Source organism: Myotis myotis, unplaced genomic scaffold, assembly GCF_014108235.1.
Source record: "Myotis myotis isolate mMyoMyo1 unplaced genomic scaffold, mMyoMyo1.p scaffold_m19_p_2, whole genome shotgun sequence".
In the NCBI taxonomy this organism is placed as follows: Eukaryota; Metazoa; Chordata; class Mammalia; order Chiroptera; family Vespertilionidae; genus Myotis; species Myotis myotis.
Window position 1 is genome coordinate 208,551,999 of NW_023416324.1, and position 21,807 is coordinate 208,573,805.

A 21,807-nucleotide genomic window follows, 5' to 3' on the forward strand; every position below is an offset into this window, starting at 1 on the left:
CCAGGCTCGCATCCCTCGGAGCCACCAAGTTGCCAGGAGGCACAGCCCCACGGATCCTCATGCCCTCCGGAGCCAGAGACCACGCTGAGGAGAACAAGCTGCCGACATCGGAGCTGCCACGGAAGACCATAGGCTCGCCACAGCCCCTCCTTGACAACAGTCCACACGTCAGAGTGTCACCTCACTACACGTTTCCGATTGCTCCACTGTCACACCCCTTTGAAAACATTAACCGTTCCTAAGGTAAAAATTACCAGATTCAATTCCTTTGCCGTTTCATTGTAAAAATTTAGTCAAAACAGAAATCCTATATAATAAAAAGCTAATATGCTAATTAGACTGAACAGCAGAACAACCGTCTAGACAACATTCCGGATGAAGCTGGGGCTGCGAGGGCTGAGGCAGCCAGGGCTCTGAGGGCCTACCCCCTTGTATGAATTTCATGCATCAGGCCTCTAGTCTATATATAAAAGCCTAAGCAACCAGTCGACTGTTCAACCAGTAGCTATGATGCACACTGACCACCAGGGGGAAGATGCTCAATGCACAGGCATGGAAACTTGGAACAGACTGATGAATCTCAGAGGGAAGCGGGGAGGGTGGGAAGAGGTTAACCAAAGGTCTTATATGCATACTAGAGGCCTGGTGCATGGATTCATGCACTAGTGGGGTCCCTCGGCCTGGCTTGCAGGGATCGGGCCAAAACCAGCTCTCCAACATCCCCCGAGGGGTCCCAGATTGCGAGAGGGTGGTGCACAAGTCTGTGCACCGGGCCTCTAGTAATTACATAATTAGTTAAGCTAAACATTAGTTAGTATGGAAGCAGGAAATTTCAGAATTGAAGAAGTGGTCGAAATTGGATTAATTTCAGCTTAATTTAAGAGAATCCCAGGGCAAAGACAAGTGGATGTCTGAAGAGAAAATTGGCAAGGACAGTCAAACTGGGAAAACACACAACTTAAAGATACACCAGAACCTGCCTGGCCAGCATGTCTCAGTGGTTGAGCGTAGACTGATGAACTAGGAGATGTGGGTTTGATTATCAGTCAGGGCACATACCCGGGTTGTTGGCTCGATCCTCAGTGAGGGGCATGCAGGAGGCAGCCGATCAATGATACTCTCTCATTATTGATGTCTCTCTCTCTCTCTCTCTCTCTCTCTCTCTCTCTCTCTCTCTCTCTTCCTTCCTCTCTGAAATCAGTAATATATATATATATACACATATATATATATTTTAAAAATAATAATAATAAAGATATACCAGAACCTGTGCTCCATGAAAAAGGGGCTATTTTATCCACTGCTATACCTTGGGCTACAAAGTGCCTGACACACAGTAGGTGCTCAAAAAATATTTGTCAAATGACTGCATAAACAATGAGTGAGAAGTGGTTTAGTTTACATTATGGAAGACAAAAAGCTTCATCAATATCATATGCTAGCAACCCCTCAGATATAAGGAGTTACTATCACAGAACCTGCCTCATTTTTCTGCACTTACTGTGGGTCATGCACCCATGGGTCAGATACCCGACTGGTCACTCAAAATCACTCCGAGCCCTATACTTACTATCCATAGTGAAGCAGCCAAGGTAGTGCTTAGGGGAAAATGAACAGCTGTCACTGCACTGAGTAGAAAACAAGAATGAGCTGAAAATAAATAAACTAGGTGTTCGAGCCAGGAGCCGGTGGTAACCCTGGGGCGACTGAAAAGCAGCAGTAAACTCTACCAAATGGTTAGAAAACAAGTGGAAATCACTTCTCAACATGGGGCTGAGCTGGGACGGCACGATGAAGCCTCCGGGTGGACGTGGGAGATGGTGACACACGTGCAGACAGGGAAGTCACCAGGCTGCACACCAGAGTCCGGTGGCAGCTGGTACCAGCTCAGGAGCAAGGACTGTTACACTTTCAGGAGTTTTGTGAAGCAGCTGTCATGTCAGCTTATTGGCAGCTGAAAATAGGCAAGGGTGAGAATATTTTTGCCATGAAAACTGACAAATGCTGCAAATCAGGGCTTTTACGCCTCCACCCCCGAGAAAGCCAGTATTACTCATGCACCGGCCATACCACTGCGGACACCTCGTGGTATGCAAGCTACGTCTCAGGAAAGAAAAGGGTGGGGCTGAGGGGGAAGAGGAGGGACTCATTTTTCAAAAGAAGGTATTAAAATAAATAACACATTTAATGTTCAGTGTGTTCAAAGTATAACAAAGTTTTTCCGGAGAATGAAAAAATGTTTACCATCAGGAAATCCAATGACATTTACTGTATTAACAGATTGCCGGGGGGGGGGGGGGGGGCATAGGATCATCTCTACAGATTGTTTGTAGAAAAAGCAACAGTAAAATTCTGCTATTTATAATAAAGTTTATTTAAAAATTCTCAGCACACCGGGGAGGTAAGTTGCTTAACTAGACAAAGGGTGTGTATGATCAACTATGGTAACTATCACACTTGGTGAGGAAACTTCACCAAGTTAGAACAAGAGAAGCACCACTCATCACCGCTACTGTTTAAACATTGCATTCAGCCAGGTATCAGAAGCTCTAGAGTCCAGGGGAAAGTACAAGGATTAGAAAGGAAGAGGCACTGTTTGCACAATTTGATCTTCCACCTGAAAACATGAGACATGACTGACATACAAAGTCAATAGCTTTCCTACTGGGCAATGATAAGTAAGCAATTAGAATGTAATTGAAGAAAGAATTTAGTGTATGATAAAAGTGGCATTTCTGACCACTGGGCAAGGATAAGGGCAACTGGCTAGCCAATGGAAAAAATATTTGATCCTGACCTCAAGCTGTATGAAAACAGATTTCACATAGACCTGAATGTGGAAACAGAATATGAAACTGCTGGAAGAAACTAAAGAATGACCCTTGAGGTAGGAAAATGTTCTTAGACGGTATGTAAACACAAAGTCATAAAGGAAAAGACTGATTAGTTTGAATATATAAAAATTAAAAATTTCTCTTGGAAAAAGTAACATTAAAAGACCAAGGACAGCCTAGGACACCCCCGGCAGCCATGCCAGAGGTCCCCACTCTGGAGTTTCCTGCTCACAGCGCCCCTCCCCAAGGGAACCATGCATTCTTGGCCCCTGTGAAGAACGTGCCCCTCCCCACACAGGTGCAGGACGCACTCTCCCAAAGGCTCCACACTGGGCTCCAGGTAGCCAGGCTGTCCAGTACGAAAAGAGGGAAGGGCTCTCCCTAAAGACAACTGGGAGTCCTCCCTCAGTCTGACAAGGTGACCAAGACCAAGGGCCTGTCCTTGCTGGGTTCCCCAGGGACCACGCCATGCTGTTGTGTGCTTTCCTATATCAACATTTTGTTTTTAAATGTTAGACTAATAAAAAGTGGAACATAGTACTGAGTTCCCATTGCCTTTCGCCAAGCTTCTCCTAGTGCCCACCTCTCTCAGAATCACTGACCGGTTCCCCAAATTAGAAAATGAGCCCCTGGTACAACAGTGTCAGCTCAAGTGCAGACCCCGTTCACATGCACCAGTTTCCCTGGAACGTCCCTTGTGTTCCAGGACCCCACCCAGAATGCACATTGCAGTCCGAGGCCATGTCTCCTCAGGCTCCTCCTCCATCCCGGCCTCTCGGGGTGCTTGTCGAGCACTGGCCAGGTATTTCTCAGGACGTCCTCTCCTGGAGTCTGGCAGCTTTTTCCTGACATGACATTGTGGTAGTGAATCTATGACAAGAATACCAGGAAGAGGACGTGCCGTGTGCTAGCAGGGAGCCTAGGACCTGTCTCATCACAGGTGTTGTTAACCTGAGTCACCTGGGGGAGGTAGTGTCTGCTGGCTTTATCCACTCTACAGTTATTATTTTCCCCTTTTAATAAATAAATAACTTGGGAAGAGATACTTCGAGACTAGGCAAATATCCTGTTTCTCCTCAAACTTGCGCCCGGTATCTTAGCATTGGTCCCTGGGTCTCGCCTGAAGTGACTTGACTGTGGTGTCAGCTGATGGTGATTTTCCAGTTCCTCATTCCTTCTACCGATTAACTGACATTCTTCTGTCAGGAAGAGCTATCCCTGCTCCCCCGCTGACTTACTGACTTACCCAGGTATTTACTTATACCAGGCCTGCCCGTGCTACAACAAGGGCATGCCCGAAACACACGAAGTGAAAGGCGCCTGGCACAAAAGACTGCATGCGGCCTAACTCCATGCAGACGGATTCTTCTATGTGACTCACACAGGGCAGCCTGGTGTGTCACCCAGCACTGCCCCTTCCTGGTGCCACTCACAGTGTTGCTCTGACCCAGGAACTCTGTGCACCCTTCCCAGGTTACATCATGGCTCGAAGTCTTGGTGAACTTAAAGGAAAGCCTCCCTTTCCTACAGCCAGGGCTATCAGTGCGAACACTTCCATTCATCAAGCACCCCCTCCCTGTCTGTGCCCTGCCCGCCCAGAGCTGATCCACACGGGGAGAATTTAAGGGTAGCGGGGGGGGGGGGGGGGGCGCGAGGGGCATGGGACACCATGCTTTGTGCTCTGAAATATCCTGTAGGTTTACACAGTACCTGCCTCTTCTATGGGAATACTATCAATGCCCTCCTAGCTTCATTAGGGGCATAAAATTAAAGATTAGAAAGCTCCGTTATGAAATCATCAAATATGCCACTCACTCATGTGCATGTGGGAGGAAGCCACCTACTCGTGACACCAAATATACGAAGAGAGAAAACCCCAGAGTAGGAGTCAGAGGCGCAGGCCTAACGGAGCTCACAGTCCTCACACAGGGGTTCTCATTGTACCAGTGGAGACTTGAGGGAAGTGACTTTGTCCCTAGGGCTCAGTGATGACCTGGGTTATTGCAGCTCTGAAGTCCTCAGATTCCATCCTACAAATTCCACCTCCTCCTGGATTAGGACTTTCAGCCTCAACCCCCAAACCCGCTTCTACCTACAGCAAATAATTCATTGTTTACTGCACATGCCACTACTTTCCCGGAACTGTTAATTTAAAAAATTATTACATGAGACTCTTTAAACATTTAGATAGCTTCTTCTCTCTCTCTCTCTCTTTTTTATTTTAACTCCAACAACCTTTTATTACCAAACTCTAGCAAGTTTGAGACCAAGTAACAGCGATACAGCATCTCTAACAGGACCTAGGATGGAGGTGCAGACCTAATAAACATGGTCTCTTAAACAAAGGATTAATAAAATACAAAGCATCCACTTATGTGTTTTTTAAAAGAGCGAAATTCTCCAGTGTTGCAGAAAAAGGTATCCCAAAGTGATTTCAGTCAAGAAAAAAAACAGCATTTGACACTATGCTGCCTTAAAAATCCAGTTCAGGACACACCTGAGAGAACAGCATTTCCTCTGCTAAAAAAAAAAAAAAAAAATCTCCCTCTCCCCTCCTTTCTGTTCAGCTTCCACTGCTTATTGCTAGAAACACCCAGAGAACAGTACAACAAGACCCAGCCCAGTTCTCTTGGCATCTGCCAGTCTGAAGAGTCACAGCAAGGATTGTTCCTTAGGAATTTCACCTCTGCTACCACCAGGAAATTGAACCTTAATTTCTGGGAAATGGCAAAAAGGGTCCTATTTCCTTCAAGGAAGGGCTTGAGAGCTCTGTAAAGGGTCAGAGGGCGGTGGACCTGGCCCAGACTGGAACACCAGGATGTGCAAAGGGGGCCTTTCTATATAAAAACACCCAACACCTTAGAACCTAAAGCTTAACCTACAGGTAAAAACCAGTAGAGTAGCAGCTGACTTATATACCAAAAACGTGCTATCGCCCCATCTTTAACCATAAAGGAAACAGAGGGGAAGAGAGTCTAGAGAATTTGACCTCCTCTTCCTTCCAAAAACTTTGACGCATATTCTAGGCCAGAGCCAAGTTGCAAAGACAGGCATGTGGTCACAGGGTACAGTCTCTGCTGGACAAAGCTGCCACTCCTGGGCAGCCTGGCTCATGGCCACTTCACCAACACTTCCTCCCTGGTAGGCATAGTGCTTAAGAATCACTAGAGAAATTATGTTTTCAATTCAACTTCGTCGCTGATAAATACTTCAATAGCAACTGCTAGTAACCGCCCAGAAGACCCCCACTCTCACCCCAGTTCAAGGTCACAGATCCTTCTAGTTGATGGGCTCCTTGCCAGACTTTTTCAGAAGCTCGTTGGTTTTAGAGAAATGTCTGCATCCAAAGAACCCTCTGTACACGACAATGGGGAGAGATGGGTGGTCTGCAGCCGTAGTGGCGCTTCCTATCGATGGCACTGCCCTTCTTCTGGCATTAAGAGCCCCAGAGCAAGAAGACGAGGTCACCTGAGTTCTGATTTAGCCAGGACACAACCGCATCAGTAAATTATCCCAACCTTCCGCCTTATGAGAACTGGCCTGATGTGCCCAGACAGTGAGGACAATGTTGATAGAACACCTTGCTTGGCCCACTCAGATACATCTCCCTGACCAGAATGAACAAAACCATCGGTGTCTGTAGACAGCTCTTTAAAAATGCTTTCCAAGCTGGGCGGATGTGGCACAGGTCTTTGAATACTAACGCAGAGCCCATGAGCTTGATTTGGTCCATGATGCAGATCCTGTCTCAGAATGACAACCTCTTGTGTTGCATTTTGCATCCATGTGGAGACTTGGTGGAGGGGTGGGTAAACAGTGTAATGCCTTCTCTCTTGGGCAACAAATCCCATTAGGTTTACAAAATACTGTTTTCTGAACTCTCCACCAAGGTGCTTCTTCCAACTCTCACCGACACTCACTGGCAGGCTATGAGCCATGAGTCTACGCAGGGCCGTGGTCTTGTTCTTCTGGACGTGGACCAACTGCTCGGGGCTCAGTGGCGATGAGGGTGGTGTACCCGGCTCCTCCTGCTCCACCCAGGCCTTCTTGACAGGGCTGACCTGCAAGTGGTCCCCGCAGAGACCGGTCAAGAGCCACGGCTGACCTCTCCCAGGTGCCCGCAGGTTCCACCTACAACCCAAAGGCCCATTGCAGAGGATGCCCATGCGTGGGTTTCAGCCCCACCTGGAAGGTTGGTGCAAAACCAGACTCCAGGAAACCAGACCTTAGCCCAGACCTGCACTAGAAGGCCGATGCCCCACATTTCATGTTTGGTACTAATATGGGCTGAGAGAAGTGGTTGGCTGGAGGGGAAGCCCTGCCACCAGGTGCCCCGCCCCACCAGGCCTACCTTAGGTAACTTTTTAATGAAATAAAGTTTTAATATAGTAAGAAAGGAAAGATAATCCTCTAAAGTAGCCCACAAAGAATACTGTATTATAATAGGCATGCTGCGAAACCTAATGCCAATGACTGACTCAAAAATAATAAGTCTGACTGTTATTTGGGATAGATTCCTATTCTAAAGAGGAATCAAATTCAAGTCGTCAAGACAAATAAATATGCATTTTATGTGATTAATTTCATTCCTATCTAGCTAGAGTGGATATAAACAGTCACTTCATTGCAATTTCAGCTATGGTCCAAGCACGTCTCTCAAAACTACTTCCTGTATTTAGATTTAACGTTGGCTGTTTGTGCTCAGGCCTGAACCAAGTGAAGCGTCTGAGTGAAGTCTGTTTTCCATCATTTTCCCATTGGTAGCCCCTGAATCCCCTCCTCTACTTGGGGACATCCCCTTGGCTGGGTCCCCCTTCCTAAGGCAGAGGCCAGACATGGAATCCCTGTCCTCTCTCAGCCAGGGCCCATGTGAGGCACACATGAGGCCTCGCCTTGAAAGAGAAATCTGAGAAAGCAGGTGCCCGGCAGAACCCATTCCTGAAAAGGGAGGAAAGGGAGATGATGGAGACCTGGGTGCCGCGAGGTGACAGTAGGCAGGGGACTCGCGTGCAGCACCAGCTCCATGCATGTGATCCACAGGAAAAGGGCTATTGTGACTCGCTCTCGGCCTCACAGACGTGATGAGACACTTCCTGACATCCTTGGTAAGTTCCTGTCCTTACAGAAATCAACTCACCCTAAGTGCGCTGACACTCGGAGAGGGAGAGAACTTGTGTGCACTGTGACTAACCAAGAAAACCCAGAAGGAATCGATGTACGTGGGCTGCCCGGAAGTGAAGGCACAAAATACAATGCAACGTTCAAACTTACTCTCCAAACACCTCTTTCTAACTCTACAATGTTGGAAGAGGGCCTAATTCAACGTCACCCACCACTGAATTATCATTAGTTATGATATGCTCTAGATTTACAATCTGAACACAATCCTTGCTTCATTTAATTCACGACAACAGTCTAGTTCCTAAGCCTGAGGAAAACACAGAAGGATCGCCTGGACTCTGGAGTCTCGCCATTTCTCACAGAGTCAGACCCATCACTCCACCCCCACCCCCCCAACCCAGACCCTGCCCGCTGGCCCACCTTCCTCCGTCCTGCACCTCACCTCTTCCAGCAGAGCAACCAGGTCGACACGGAGGGGACAGGATGCTTGGTGCCAAGTGCTGGCCTCTTGTGGATCTTAAGCAGCCATGAAGTGACGTGGCATCACTGTATTTAGCCCAGGACTGCACACAGGTGCTATTTCTTGAACAACCAATTGCGTGGCCCTTAAAACACGTAGAACGTACTATTTTACTCCTACAAACAGCAGTCTTCTAGAAATGGAAGGAAGCTTGGAAACCACCAACGCAACACACAGGGAACCTGCGGCAGAGCCAGGAAGCGAGGTGCCCGTGAGGTCAGGGCTGGGATTAAATCCCCAGGTTCCTAAACCCAGGGAAATTCTTCTGATTGCTCTCTACCACACAGCTTATAAAACCGCATTCTCTCCAATGTTTAAATCCTTTAAGCCTTCACAGTTGAATCACATATTTTTCATTTTATTTGGCTGCTTTTCTGAAACTTCCAGAATTTTTAAATTATTTCATTTTTATCAAGATGTAGTTATAATTGTTACTTCTGACCGTTATGGACGCTGTTACTACTTAAGACAGTGGTTCTCCACCTTGGCTGCACATTAGAATCACCTGGGAATCTTGTTAAAATCCTGATTTCTGGGCCTCATCCTCCGGAAATTCTGTTACTAATGATGAGGCCCAGAAATCAGAATTTTAACAAGATTCCCAGGTGATTCTAATGTGCAGCCAAGGTGGAGAACCACTGACTTAAGAGAATGTGTTTCAATTACCCGTCACGTGAAAGGGGTTAAAATGATGGTGGTGGGACAGAGCCATTTTTTCAGGTTAATTTACTGTTTTCAAGAGATTCACTTAATCTATTGCACTGTATAATTTTAGAACAATTCTGGGTGTTTAGTGAATGTTTCTATTCTATAAAGGAAAGCATGGAACTTTGGAGATAACAGACATATGGGCATAAATATATGCCTGGTGCACCAGCACAATGGGAGGGGGTGCTGAGGCAGAAAAGCACTAGTTTTCAGAGGCCAAGAGCCCCAATTTGGATTCCACCATTTACTACCAACATAAAAGGTAAGAAAGAGGTATTCATTCATTCAACAAACATTGCTGAGAGTCTGCTATCTGCCAGGTGTTGTTCTGTTCCCTAAGGACAGAGACGGAGCAAGACCCATCTTCTTGGCAGGCTGATGGGAGGATGGAAGGGAGATAGTAGGGACAGCAGGGCACACAGTGGGGTGAAGAGGTGAGCGTACAGAGGCGTGCAGCCCAGGAGACAGCTGAAGGGTTGGCAGGAGAGGAGGGTCCTGGAAGGACTCTGATATGGGGGAAGTTACAAGCTTCTGAGCAAAAGGGTGACTAATCTGTCCTCCATTTAAGCCTCTGTTTTGGCTGCTGGTCAAGAACAGACAGGAGGAGAGGAGACCTGTGAGGAGGCAACTCAGGAGAGCCCGGCAAGTCTCCTGATCAGTAAGAGCAGATGATGGTGATCCCACGTAAAGTGACCATCTAAGGTTAGCATGAGGAGCAAACTAGAATACACTGGTTCCACCATGCCTGACACAGAGGAAGAGCATAATAAATGTAGCTGACTACTGTCCAGCTCTCCCAGGAAGTTGCTGATCTGAAAAGTAGGGGTAATGAAACCTCCATGTAAGATTTGTGAGGACTCCTAGTTAGTGCCTGTTGTAGCAAACAGAGGTTTAAACGTTTACATCTGTCTGTGTGTTTACAAATATCTTATAGACCACATACAGGTATAGATAAATACTCTGCACATCACACACTGGGAAGAACTGATTTGCAGATCCAAACAGAGCCCAGTATAAAATGATAACGTCCATAACTGAAGCATTGCCCTCGAACCCGCTGGTCCTCAGCATCAGCACAGCTCGGAGTCCTAAGGGCAGCCCCTCTCACTCCCTCCAGCCCCCTCCTCTCCAGACCCAACCCATCACCAACCCTGCTGGCTCGACCACAAGAAACTGCACTTTGCTCTCTGCTCTCCAGCTTCTCCACCTGCTCCCCTCACCCTCCTCATCCTTTTGCTTCAAACTCTTCCTGTGGTGCATGAGAGCCTGAACAGCCAGCCACACGTGTCTCTCAAAGTCACCTTCCACTGCACTCCCCATTAATGACGACTGGACAAAGGCAACTGGCCCCACCTGAGCTCTTCCAACCAGCAGGGGTCCTGCAAGCTGTCCCTTCCGCCTGAAATGTCCTTGTCTCCTCTCCTGACACGAGAGCTCCTTCTGGCCTCAGCACAGCTCCCTCTCCGGGAGGCCTTCCCGGAATGCCAGGCCTCCAGTCGGAGCAGCCCTCTGACACCATCCACCTCAGCCCCGTTTCTTCACTCATCCCACGGACATTAATTTTGAGGTTATATTATCTGCCTTTATCCTTGCTTAGTCTCCCCCACTGGAATGTTGGCTCAAAGAGGCAGAGAGCTCCTCCTTCCCTGTGTCTCTCCACAGTGACACAGAGAGAAGGCACTTGTGAAATCTGTCCACTGCAGGGCAGAGGGAACAGGAAGTGTGCCCAGAGCGATGCAAACCCGCTCTCCCACCACCCTCCCACCACCCTGCCACCACCCGACGATGGACTGAAGGCAAGGTCAAGGAAGGGCGTCCACATTTCATCACATCTGTGGAACCACGGAGAAAATTGTAGTATTTCCAAACTCCCAACCTAAAAAAATCAAATGATCACAAACAATGCAAACCGACATGCAAGGAAGGTATTTTATAATTTCAACAGACAACTTGCAGTGAATGCTGCTGCCCCCTAGGTGCTCGCTCATCCCTGGCCCATAGCAGCAGCTCCTGTCCTCCCCCGGGGGTGGGGGAGTTGTCCAGGATGCAACCCTGGCATTTCCTGCCAGATCCTTAAGACAAATTAAGCACAAGTCTTGCTAGTCCTCTGAGCAGTACCAAATTTGGTGAGTAAAGGTGACAACGTCTAATTAAGTTAATAATACTGTTAGGGACACATGAATTTTTTTTAATTAAAAAAAATGCCATTTCCACATGTATCTTTCTGTAAGAGTGCCCCAAGGCATGTTGAGCATCATAAACTAATAAGACACTAGATCCCAAATCCTAGAGCACAATGCCCAGCTTCCTGACCGAGACACATTATTTTCATTTTAGATCCTAAGTGAATCAAGCTGCCCAGGTGTTAGCAAAGTCCTGCCTGGCTCCTGGGGCTGTGTCCCCCTGCTCCTCTAGCTGTGCCCTCTCACCTTCTCAAGGACTTTGCTCTTCAATTACCCTCTTTCCAGGCACCCTATATAATAAGAGGCTAATATGCAAATCAACCAAACAGCAGAACGACTGGTTGCTATGACACGCACTGACCACCAGGGGGCAGACGCTCAACACTGGGCCTCTAGTATTATACAGTGGGGCCTTGACTTACGAGTGTCCCGACTAATGAGTTTTTCGAGATACGAGCCGTCTCTCGGCTGACTTTTTGCTTTGAGTTGCGAGCTAAAATTCAGGTTACGAGCTAGTTTCAGATACCCCACCGCTAGTTGGCGCAGCGAACGTCACAGTGAACACCACAACATCAGCCCAGCATCACGTGTCTCACTTGTTCACTTTAAGATTTGACATGAGTAATTTCAGTTACGAGCTCCATCATGGAACGAATTAAACTCGTAAGTCAAGGCCCCACTGTATATTTGTCCTCCTCTACGGGAGTGTTCCTATTAGCCCATAAACATGCTATAAACACTCTCATTTAAAAAATAAAAAAACTCCCGAGACCCCCACCCCCACCCCCCCAGCTACTGTCCCATTACTCTGTCCCTTCTCAGGCAAACTTGTAGAGTCCTGTCTACTGGATGTTCTTGCTTCCTCACTCCTACCCCCGCTCCCCACCACAAGGCCATCTGCCTCTCATCAAACCCAAGCAATCCTTCACTGAAAAGGATGGAACTACCCAGCCCTCAGCCCTGTTCCAGGCCACTACCCTCCAGGTTTCCTCCTCCTTCTACAGACCCCTTCCAGTGGGTATTGCTAGATCCTCTGTCTTGTGGACTCCTGGCCAAAGACCCTAGGCTCAGTCCTCGTCCTCCTGCTCTCCAGTCTCTACACCCACTGCCCAGTCTGTGGTTTCAAGCACCTGAGATAAGCAAATCACGGCCACATTTACATATTCTTGAAGTCAACCTGAAATTATCCAAGCACCTGCACTCGGTGACTAATCACAGAAGTAACAAGCAAAGTAAACCCTCTTTAGTCCTGCTGCTGAGGTACATTTTGGGCACTTTACATGAGCTCAGTTTATGCACCCAGCCACCCTGGGACACAAGCTGCTAGTCTTCCTCCTAATTCACAGGCAAGAAAACCAAAGCCCAGAAAGATTACGCAGCCTGCTCAAAATCACACATCTGGCACGGGGTGGGACGAGGAGCCGCCTGCACGCCCCAGCTCTGGTCTGCGGGGACAGCTGAGGAACGGCCTCCCCAGTGTGAACCTCCTGCACTCCTCGCTCCTCATCTCCACAGACTTCCCCACCTCTGGCCAGGCAGCTGTGCCGCCAACAACCCTGGGGTCGTTCTGGAATGCTCCTTCTCACAGAGTCTATTGGCCATCCTGATGGGCCCGCGGCTAAACAGGCCACATTCCTCAGTGCTAAGGGCGTGCCCCACATCCTAACTCCTGGGGAGATGGAGTGCCTGGAATTGGAGGTGTGTCACACGGCTCTGCACCCGCACACTCAACTCAGCTGCTCCTCTTGGAGGTATGACAGGACAGCGTAACTGTCAGCGAGTCGGTCAGCAAGTCCCTTCAGGACCGGAAACCTTTCCTTAACACCTGACAGCGAGAACGAGAAAGCATGCAGACTTGCTGACTGGGCCTGGCAGCTGGGACGACACCCCAGGGACAACAGTGCCGCTGTCTCAGAAACGCTGTCACCGGTGTGGTGACAGCACAGCGGACAGCACCGCAGGCAGCGCGGCACCACAGCCAAGGCTGACTTGGAAGAACTGGGTTCTAAACATGAAGACATTTAGAATTACTTTATTTTACTTCACTCACATTTTCCTTTTATGGAAGCACAAGAGTCGTCTGACTTGAAAAGTTTGTACTTGCAGTGAGTAGAGGAAAGGCTAAGTGATAAGAAAGCACATGCCAGTCTAATTGGCAACACTTTCCTGCTAATAGTACAAACAGTAATGCTGCAACTTACCGATGGTGGCATCGGATCTGGCCAACTCTGCCCTGGTCTGAGCGCTGAGTGGTCGCCATCACGGATACCCTTGTTGTTCCCCTCCTGCCTGTGGCAGGCAGGGGGGAAGGGCCTCGGAAACAGGTGCTCAGGGAGGTCCTGCCTTTGCCACTTATTTGTGGCCTCTCTCTGCCTAGTTTTACCCACAGAAGACAAACAATAATGCCGACTTTTTGGACTTTCATGAGAATTGCATTAATATATGCAAAGTGCTTAAGCTCCTCACGAATGTTAGCTACGTAACAGCCAGAACGATTCTCTGTAAAGATAAATCAGATCATGTCACTCCTCATTCAAAATTCTCTAAGCCAACTAGGAAGGAAGGGAGGGAAGGAAGGAGGAAGAGAAGGAGGGAGGAAGGCAGCCCTCCCAAGGCTTCCTATCACACTGAGGTAGGTGAACATCTAAATTCCTCACCTCAGCCCTCGGTGCCCCAGGGGCACTTCCTGCCAGTGACCTCCCTGCGCAGTACCCATATGTATTATACCTTTGAAAGATGCCACCCAGAGCTGCATTTCCCCAAACACGGGGTTGTCACCAGCGCAGTACAATCGGTTGGACACAAAGCTTTGACTCCAGAGTTCCTGCTGCCCGAATGCGGCTGCCGGGGCAGCACCCAGCTCCCTCCATCCTTTGGGCTCCCTCTCAGATCCCACACACACTGCCCAGCCTGGCACTTAGGACTTTATGTTCCCTCCTTATAATGTGAACCCCATGAGGGCAGGAACTATTCTTGCTGTGCAAGCTCCCACGCCTCCAGGGTCCAGAACAATACCTGGTAAATACCTGTGGGGTGACCCGAAAGTGAGACAAAACCAACCTAGAGGCAGGCAGGCACCTCTGAGCTCCTTCCACCCCTTCTCTGCTTATCTTCCGCTTCATCCTATCACAAGGACGGAAACCTAAAGCCAAAGCGGGCTCTCTTTGTACCCTCTAGAACACCGTGCACAGGTCCCGGTGGAGAAGACCAGCGCACTCACAGAGCACACAAAGAGGTGATGATACCCATGGTCCGGGCCCACTCGTGAGCTCTGCAGCAAGGCCACGGGAAGACCTGCTGCCCACTGCACGTCCCCTCTCCGCACTCCACATGAAAGGAACATGGCCAGGAACAGTCACTCAAGGAACAAGGGAATCATAATGACTCCAACATACAACGTGTAAGTGAAATTCTCACCACGGCCTTTCCTACCTCACATATTATAAACATATTTTTAAAAGGGTGTGTTTTTTTTAAATCACCATTTCTATCACAAATTATAGATTTGGAAATTTGCATTTTAGAAAGTTAACACCAACCCCCCCCCAAAAAAAAAAAAAAAAACAAAACCATCAAGTTTTCCAATAAAATTGGGCCTCTCTAAGCTCTTCTCAGTTTCACACTAAAACTGATAAATTTTCTTCAAGTTTTTAATAAGTTGGTAAGTTCACCTATTAAACTCCAAAGTGTACGTTCTAGTGATCTTCTACCTATTCAAATAATATGATTTGGTTCTAAGTACTGACAAGGCTTGTCACAACATCCAAGGGGATATAACCCAGCTCTTAATAAGCCTTATAGCTAAGGAATTTTGATGATTAATAAAAAGTGTTACCAGGCTTTGCTTGCAGCTATGCATAAAATGTTCACTGTGGCGCTGTCTGTTATAGCAAACACTGAAAACGATATTGAAACACATGTACGACTGTGTGTACACTATTTTGACTATTGCGGGAAGAATACCCAATCACAGCAGGTGGAGGAAGCTGAGCTACTGGGTATGGGGTGGAAGGAGGTTTCCTTGTCTTTTTTCTTTGTACCTTTAGAATGTACTGTGTGCATACTTATATTTTTAAATCTGCAAAAAAATTAGTGCTAGACATTTAAAAAATTTATAACTAAAATTATAAATTTTATTTTTAAGCTGTGATGCTACAAAAGTGATTAATAAAACACACTGCCAGTTTTGGAGCTTTTTAAAATCTCTGCCTAGCTTGTCCTTCACTGTGTCCCCTGCTGAAAACAGGGAGGGCCTAGCACACAGACAGCATAGTACTTGGTAAATATTATGGATAATAATGAACTACATTTGTTTTACTCACAGACAAATGTCAGCCTAAAGAATTTTCTTCTTCCAAAAACTGAAAAGCAGTTGAACTGCTATCACAACATGTAAGTTCACAAAGGAACGAATTAGCCTGTGCGCCCAGAAGTTTTGCCGATGATGTCATTAGCTAATTCTCTCATCACTCCCAGGACTGACTTCCTGGGCACATCGCACCTCAAGACACGCGTCATGCATTTCCCAGAGCTGGACCAGTTTTCTCTTCCCCTCTGCCCCCTGCAGCAAGGCCTCCTCTCTTCCCTTTCAACTAATCTTCAAATTGGTTGAGGATGTCGCTGAAGGCTTGTCTCGGGAACCCTCTGGTATCTAACAGGCATTACTCAAAGCCAAGGCACTCCTTTCCAAGCTCGTGCTGAGTCCTTGGCCTGCACCTCGGGACAGAATGGGGCACCCAGCTCAGAGCTCTCATCACCTATTTACCACGCCACCCACCGTTGGGGGTGCCCCTGAGAGAGGACCGAGCCCTCTGGAAGAGCCCTGCACAGAGGGGCAGCTAAGTCTCTTCCCCAGGGCAGAGCAGCATCACCGACCCTTCCTCCTTCTCCCTGTCCTCTCTGGGAAGCCCTCAGCAGGCAGAGGGGAAAGCATTGCCCGGGAACTGAGCTGAAGACAACCCAGTGTTTGGAGACATGCAGCTCTGGGTGGCATCTCTCAAAGGTATAATACATACGGGTAAATTTAAGAGGGAACGAAAATGTTTAAATATTTCTATTTAAATAATTCTATTCCCACAACTTAACGACAGGTTGATCACCTTAATGGGAGCGCTAAGCGTCCAGAAGCAGGTGTGACGCCAGCCCACTTTTCGTTATAGGCGCTTTGAGGATGGAACGCTAACCTTCATCGGTTTGGGTAAGGAGGAAATAAAACGCCGTTATCATACGGAAAACCAACACGGGCTGGCTAAAAATACTCCCTGCGAACCGAGCAGAGTGGTGCGGGAGACGTCTCCCCCGGACAGCCCGGGGCGGGGACACATTTCAGGGTAACCGACGCGTACATCGGGGCTCCATGGACCCCTTCCCTCGGACCCTCCACCGCCCGGTGCTTTTCCTACTGCAGATGCGAACGCGTCAGAAGTCACCCCGGGCCCCGGGACGCCCCAGATGCCTCCGGTGCGCTCCCGGCGCCCGGCACCGCGGGAACTTCCCCACCGGCGCCCGCGGCGCAGGGCATCCCGCGGACACCGCGCCCTCGGAGCGCGCAGCCTCACCCCCGACTCGGCGGCCCCTCGCCCAGGGCCCGCTCCCCGCCCCGCGGCGCAGGGCGTCCCGCGGGGACACGGCGGACGCGGGGCCAACCTCTGCGCAGTCTCGTCCTGGGGGCGCATCCTCATCCTGGGGCGCAGCCTGGCCCCGGAGCGCAGCCGCATCCCCGCGCGAAGGCGTCCTCCCCGGGACAGAGCCTCGGCGCCGACGCGGCGCTCGCAGGGTGGGGACGGGGCTGTCCCCGCGGCCGGCGCCCCTCCCCGGGAGCAGCTTCACCCCGGGCGCAGCCTCACCCGGGGATGTAGGCCCCCGCCCCTCGGGCACCGCCGCCTCCCAGGGCGCAGTCTCCCCTCCATTCCGGGGGCGCAGCCTCGTCCCGAGGCGCAGTCTCCCCTCCACCCCAGGCGCAGCCTCCTCTTGGGCGGCGCAGAGCATCCGCGCAGACCGGCGCCCCGGGAGGAGACCGGGCCGTCCGGGCGCAGCCTCCCTCCGCGGGCAGCCCGGCCCGCAGCCCCTCCGACCCCCCGCCGGTGGCACCGGGTCTCGCCGGAGCCCCACACCCGGCCCGGCCTCCCCACCTGCCCGGCGCGCTGACATACACGCGGCTCCCGCGGTGGGCGTCCGCCGGCGGTGTCAGACCCTCGCCGCCCCCGCCTCACCTCAGCCGCCCGCCGCTCCGGTCGGCGCGCCTCGCCGGGGCTCGCACCGCTCGGCTGCCCTGGGCTGCGGCGCGCGGGCCGTGGCCTGGCGCGGCCCCGAGCGCGCCCCCGTGCGGGCCTGACAGGCCGCTGCCTCCGCCCCCGCCCCGCCCCCGCCCTCGGCGCCGGCTCCGCCCCCCGCTCCCCGCCGCGCGCACGCCGGGGGCGACGCCGTGACGTAGGACGTGCGCGGGCGCCGAGCCGAGCTCCGCTCTAGGTCCGAGGGCGACCCGAGCGCCAGCCGGGGCAGGGGCGGGGAGGGGGTGCCCCACGGGGCTGCGGGCCTCGGGCGGGGGCCCAGGGCTCCGGACGGAGCTCTCCGCAGGGCCCGCTGGGATCGGGCGTTCTAACGCATTCCGGCCGGTCCACCAGCCCTGGGTGTGCATTACGAAACCGGGGTCCCCCAGTGACAAGCGGGCTCCCCTGTTTCAGTGAAGCACTTTCGGTGACAGCAGAGGCAAGCCCAAATGTCCGAAGTGAAGGTGGTTATTGCACTGGTTGGTTCCGACAGTAAAGGCATTTGAAAGCCTTTTTACGGTGCATGCGATAGACTTACTCCTGCATCCATGGTGCACGGTTAGACCTAGAAACGTGTACCTGCGACGAGCATTTGTGGAAATGCACTGCCGAGGACCAGAATAACTCAAGACTGCAATTCTATTCAGACGGAACATAAAGGTTAATAAGGAAAACTAGAGTTCTTGAACACGGGTCCTGTAATAAGGCGTGAGCAGTTCGGTTTTTGGTGCTTTACTAGGAGAACTCAAGGATGTCAACCTTAAAAATAAAATTGCCACTTACCTTGCCATGGAAAATGAGTTTATTCGGGAATAGCAGAAGTGTTGCAGCTCGAGACTGCATATTCCCAGGCACAATAGGCAAGTCCAGAGAACAAAGGAGGGGAGTGTTACTTTATAGAGAAAAAGGAGGAAGCTGGGAGGGGCAGTTATGAGCGAAAGTCCATTCAAAGACAGCCAAGGTGACTTCTCATTGGCTGAGTGTGGTGGTCTTTCATTGGCTGGGCTGTTGTTGGGCCAGGAGAAAACCTTCCTCCTGCCTCTGTGGTCAAATGTGCTTTTTTAAAAAAATTTTTATTACATTTTTTAAAATATATTTTTATTAATTTCAGGGAAAGAGGGATAGAAACATCAGTGATGAGAGAGCATTATTGATCGGCTGCCTCCTCCAGGCCCCACAGTAGGGATCAAGCCTGTAACCCAGGCATGAGCCCTGACTGGGAATTGAACCATGACCTCCTGGTTCACAGGTCGGCACTCAAACCACCGAGACACATGGCCGGGAAGGACAAGGTAACTTCTTCCTGCTGGAGTCTGCAGATGTCAGTGAGTATGGTACATGAGAGCTCCCCCTTCAGAGCTTCCCCACCCCGATTTTAATGAGGTTTCCTTTATTCGTTTTTACAGGGGATGGACAGAGTGGGTAGGGCCTGGCTAGCCTGGTGCCAGGTGGGGGCAGGGGGGGCAGAGGCTAGACTCCAAAATCAAGTCCAGCTGCAGCCAATTCTCAACTGAGGGGGCTTAGGCATCTCTCAGGACCCCTGCCTGTTTCCTCGTGTGTGAGATGGAGAAGAGGAGACACACACGGGTAAAGCCCGGGACGTGGTCAGCGTGCCATCAGTGTTAGCTTCTCTTATTCAGGAGTCGTGTGACATTTGAACATGACAGAGAAGCTCAGTGATCCAGAGCATAAATTAACCACAGGGGAAAGTGTTGCAACAGGCCAGTCACCTGCTTCAGGTTGCTGTCTGAGGGAAAGGAAAAACCTGTCTTTGCGGTCAGCCAGTGAACAAGCAAGCCCTTGACCCTGCCTGAGGGCCAACCGCCAGCTCCAGTATCAGAGGGCCACTAGTTGACAAGTAAGTAAAAGTGAAGACTCCTGGGACATCCTCGGATGGGCCATGAGTCACCCACCATCAGCAGGCTGGCTGGGTTGTTCTCATGGTGGCAAAGCTCTGTGCACAGGGCTTTTCCAACCTCTGCACCATGTTTACCAAGGTCCCTTTGGCCCAAAGCAAGTCGCAAAGGGACACATGACCCACCCTGTGGCCGTCTTTGACTGGCCCTCATTTGGTATTACAATATTTAACTCAGGGACTGCCCTTCAGTCGGAGCTGCAGGTGTGGATCTCATCCTCTCCCCAGCAGCAGTCGAACAGATGTGATGTGACCAGGCCCTACATGCTGGTGGCTTGTTACACCTCACCAGTGTCTGCTCTAAAGCTAATGCACCTGCTGAGGTGAGATGCTGATAGCTTAGATCAGGTGGTAACATGGAAGTGGAAAGAGTTAGGGTGTTTTTGGAAACAGACTCAATAAGATGTAGTGATAGACTGGGTGAAGGGGTGTAGAGAGGGAAGGATCAAGACTCGCCCAGCATTCTGGCTGCATGTGTTGGAAGTGACATAATGAGGTGGGAAAAGAGTGAGAGACAACTGGGGAGAAGCCAGGAGACCCTTCTGGCTGTGCTGAGTTTGTGATGCCCATCAGTATCCAATGGCTGTGTTAGGAAGAGAGCGGAATGTGAATGATTGGTGTCCAGGGAAGAGAATGATGCTGGCAACGCACATTTGAGAGCCATGAAAACAGAAACATTCACCTAAATAGGAGAGAGAAAAGAGGAGAACTTGGACCCAGACCTGGAGAACACCAACCATTAGAGTGGAACACATCGGGAGCGAGCAGACGAGACCAAGAGAACCCAGGAAGGTGCAAAGGGCCCAACGGGAAGGGGTGTTTCAAGAAGAAAAGATAAGTCAGTAAAATTATAGAAGTCTAAATAAAGTGAGGACAGACAATCTATTGGATGTGGCAACGCAGAGGTCATGGTGACTTTGATAAATTCTGTGGAGTGCTGGGGACAGGATTGACTGAAAGAGCGAACACTCCCCATCACATATTGTGAGGCTAACATAACCGAAGGGAAAAGACATATACCCTCATAAACCTATATAAATCTTTTTTAAAATCCTAAACAGAACATGAAGCAAACCAAAATCAAGTAATACATAAAATGATAACAAGGATATATGACCAGGTTGGATTTACCCAAGAATATAATTCTCTTTTAACACTTAAAAATCTATGAGTGTGAATCACTGCATCAGGAGATCAAAAAACACCTGTGTAATCATCAGCAGATGCAAAAAAAGTTTTGAAGACCACCCAGCACCACTCATGTTGAGAAAAACAAGCTCTTAGGAAACCAGGAATAGAAGGGAACTTCCTTAACCTGATCAAGGGTGCCCACAAACACCTACAGCAAACACCACACCAGTGTGAAATGTTAGGAACATCCCCTTGACATCGGGAATAGAAGAAGGATGTTCAGCATTGCAATGGAGCCTAAACAACAGAGCACCAACAGCAACGGGATAAAATGTACCAAGATTGGGAGAGGGATAAAAAAAGTCACAGGTAATAGGATTACATATGCAGAAAATTAAAAATAATCTAGAGCTAATTTGTTAGATTTAATAAAAATCTAGCAAGATTACTGAGTATAAAATTAACATGCACACACATGCACACACACACACACACACACACACACACACACACACCCCTACACATCAAGAACAAACAACATGTAATTTAGAAAAATGATCCTGTTTACAATAGCAACAAAAGCATGAGTTAGGAAGAATACATCTAACAAAAGAAGTGTATGATCATTAAGGAGAAAATATTTTTTTTAAATGACTGAGAGAGCAGGAGAATGTAGAGACATGGTATTTGAATAGATAAGAAGGCCTCAGGGCCACAGATGTCATCTCTCCCTAAAATTACCTAAAGAGTCGATGGAATTCTGACCAACATTCCAACAGGAATTTTTATTCAAGTTGACTGGTTCTAAAATATATAACAGGAAGGCAAATGGCCTAGAAGAGCCAAGACACTCCTAAGGAAAAAGAGGTTATAGGACTTGCACCCGCAAAAATCAAGATAAACTTTTAGTTGTAGTAAGTCAAGCCATTTGTTATTGGCTCAAGGATGGACACACTGACGAATGAAACAGCAGAAAGGCCAGAAAGAGACCACACATTTTTCTATATATGACAGACGAGGCACTGCAGACCAGTAGGGAAAGGAACCGCTTCAGTATGTGACGGCAGGACACTTGTTTCTCCATTTGGGGGGAAAATGGAATTAGGTGTGTACCCTGCTCAGGACT

General features: G+C 49.4%; 1 protein-coding gene and 1 pseudogene across 2 annotated transcripts in view; both read right to left on the bottom strand.

Annotated features, from left to right (window-relative positions):
- ADARB1 (adenosine deaminase RNA specific B1) overlaps positions 1-17,703 on the bottom strand; it is a 107,484-nt gene extending 89,781 nt beyond the window's left edge. For both annotated transcript variants that reach the window (XM_036348852.1, XM_036348851.1), the window contains exon 1: positions 17,579-17,703. The gene's annotated coding sequence lies outside the window, so the exon portion shown is untranslated. The remainder of the gene's footprint in view (positions 1-17,578) is intronic.
- Positions 6,102-8,292, bottom strand: LOC118675913 (annotated as a pseudogene).
- Positions 17,704-21,807: the final 4,104 nt, after the last annotated feature.